Source organism: Mesoplodon densirostris, unplaced genomic scaffold, assembly GCF_025265405.1.
Source record: "Mesoplodon densirostris isolate mMesDen1 unplaced genomic scaffold, mMesDen1 primary haplotype scaffold_37, whole genome shotgun sequence".
In the NCBI taxonomy this organism is placed as follows: Eukaryota; Metazoa; Chordata; class Mammalia; order Artiodactyla; family Ziphiidae; genus Mesoplodon; species Mesoplodon densirostris.
The window spans coordinates 5,326,163-5,329,570 of record NW_026778196.1 but is presented as its reverse complement, the minus strand read 5'-3'; positions in this window follow the sequence as shown (position 1 = coordinate 5,329,570).

The window sequence follows — 3,408 nt, the reverse complement described above, 5'->3', positions numbered from 1 at the left end:
TGTCATCACAATGCTCCATGCCTTTGTCAGAACAACCTCCATGACCCCTGTCATCAGAATGCTCCGTGACCCCAGTCATCACAATGCTTCATAACGTTTCTCAACACAACGGTCCATGCCCGCGTCATCGCAAATCTCTGTGACCTTTGTAACCACAATGCTCCATGAATTTTTGATCACAATGCTCCATGACCCTTGTCATCACAATGTGCCATGCGCTTTTCATCACAATGATCCACAACCTTGTCATCGCTATGCTCCATAAACCTTGTAATCACAATGCTCCATGCACTTCTCATCCAAATGCTCTCTCACATGAGATATCACAATGTTCCATCACTAGTCATCACAATCCTCCCTCACCCCTGTTATCGCAATGTTCCATGACCCCTGTCATCACAGTGCTACATCCCCTTATCAGCACAATGTTCCATGAACCCTGACATCACAATTTTCCATAACCCCTGTCATCAAAATGCTCCATGACCCTTTTCATCCCAAAGCTCCATGACCCCTGGCATCACAATGTTCTATAACGTCTGTCATCAAAATGTTCCATGACACTTTTCATCAAATTACTACATGACCCTGTCATCAAAAGGCTCCCTGCCCTTCTCATCACAATGCACCACACCCTTGTCATCAAAATGCTTCATGACCATTGTCATCACAAAGCTCCATGACCCTTGGCATCACAATGCTCCATGTCATTGACATCACAACGCTCCATGAACACTCTCATCACATTGCTCCATGCCCTTGTCATCACAAAGCTCCATGACACTTATCATCACAATGCTCGATGCCCTTGTCATTACAATCCTCCATGACCCATGTATCACAGTGCACCGTGCCCTTGTCATCAAAATGCTCCATGCCCACTCTCATCACAATAATCCATGAAACATTTCAGACCAATGCACAATGCCCTTCTCATTACAATGCTCCATTACCTCTGTCATAACAATGCTCCATGACCCCTGCCATCAAAATGTTCCAGGGCCTTGTCATCACAAGGCTTCATGACCCTTGTCATCACAATGCTCCAAGACCCATGTAATCACAATGCTCCATGCCCTTGTCATCACAAAGCTCCATGACGCATGTCATTCGAATGTTCCATGGCCTTCTCTTCACAATGCTCCATGCCCTTGTCATCACAATACTCCAAGACCCCTGTAATCACAGTGCTCCATGCCCCTTTTCAACAGAATGCTCCATGAGACTTGTCATCACATGTCTCCATTGTCATCTAATCACAATGCTCCAAGACCTTGTCATCACCATGCTCCATTCCCTTGTCATCACAATGCTCCATGACCCATGTCATCACAGTACTCCATGAACATTTTCAGCCCAATGCTCCATGACCTTCTCATGACAGTGCTCCATGACCAATATCATCACAATGCTCCATGACCACTGTCATCACAACACTCCATAACACCTGACAACACAATGATCCGGGACTCTTGTAATCACAATGCTCCAAGACCCCTGTCATCACATACTCCATGAACATTTTCAGCCCAGTGTTCCATGCTCCTTTTCATCACAATGCTCCATGAACCCTGTCATCACAATGAACCATGCCCATCATCATAATGCTTCAGGCTATTGTCATCACAATGAAATCAAAATGCTCCATGACCTCTGTCATCACAATGCTCCAAACCCTGGTGATCACAATGTTGCATAACACTTATCATCACAAAACCCCATGACGCTAATCATCACTATTATCCATGGTCTTCTCATCACAAGGCTCCATGACCTTTGTCATCACAATTCTCAATACTCTTTTCATCACAATGCTCCCTGACACTTGTCGTCAGTATGCTCCATGAACTCTGTCATGACAAGGCTCCATGCCTTTTTCATCACAATGATCCATGCCCTTTTCATCACAGTGCTCCAAGACCCCTGTAATCATAATGCTCCTTGCCCTTGTCATCACAAAGCTCCATGATGCATATCATCAGAATGTTCCATGCACTTCTCATCACAATGCTCCATGCCCTTGTCATCACAATGCTCCAAGACCCCTGTAATCACAATGCTCCATGCCCCTTTTCATCTCAATGCTCCATGAACACTGTCATAACAATGCACCATGCCCATCATCATAATGCTTCAGGCTATTGTCATCACAGTGAAATCAAAATGCTCCATGACCTCTGTCATCACAATGCTCCGAACCCTGGTGATCACAATGTTGCAAAACACTTATCATCACAACACCCCATGACGCTCATCATCACAATTATCCATGGTCTTCTCATCACAATGCTCCATGACCTTTGTGATCACAATTCTCAATACACTTGTCATCACAATGCTCCTTGACACTTGTCGTCAGAATGCACCTTGAACCCTGTGACGAAAAGGCTCCATGCCTTTTTCATCACAAAGCCCCATGCTGTTTTCATACCAATGCTCCATGCCATTGTCATCAAAATACTACACAAGCTTGTCATCAGAGTGCTCCATGACCCTTGTCATCACAATTCTCCATGCACTTGTCAGCACAATGCTCCCTGACCCTTGTCATCACAATGATCCAAGCCATTGTCATCACAATGCTCCATTACCTTTGTCATTAGAATCCCCCATGACACTTGGAAACACAATGCTCCAAGCCATTGTCATCACAATGGGCCATTACATATGTAATCACAATGCTCCCTGACACCTCTCTTCACAATACTGTATGAACTGGTCATCAGAATGCTCCATGCTCTTGTCTTCATAATGTGCCATTCCAACTGTCATCACAATAATCCATGAAACTTATTAGACCAATGCTCCATGCCCTTGTCATCACATTGCTCCATGCTCTTGTTATCACAATGTTCCAAGACCCCTGTAATCAGAATGCCCCATGCCCCTTTTCATCAGTATGCTCCATGAGACTTGTCATCGCAAGGCTCCATGGTTTTCTCATCACAATGCTCCAGGACATTGACATCATAATGGTTCACGACATTGTCATGAAAATTCTCAATGGCCCTTGTCTTCATAATGCTCCAAGCCCTAGTCATCACAGTGCTCCATTATATTTGTCATCACAATCCTCCCTTGCATTTGGCATCACTATGCTATATGCTATTGTCATCGCAATGGACCATGACATATTTCATCACAATGCCCCCTGACACCTGTCTTCACAATACTCCATGCCCTTGTCATCACAATGCTCTATGCCCTTGTCATCACAATGCACCATGTCCACTGTCATCACAATAATCTATGAAACTTGTCAGACCAATGCTCCATGCCCCTGTCATAACTATGCTCCATGCCCTTGTCATCACAATGCTCCATGACCCCTGTCATCACAATACTCCATGAACATTTTCAACCCAGTGCTCCATGACCCTTGTCATCACAATGATCCATGCACTTGTC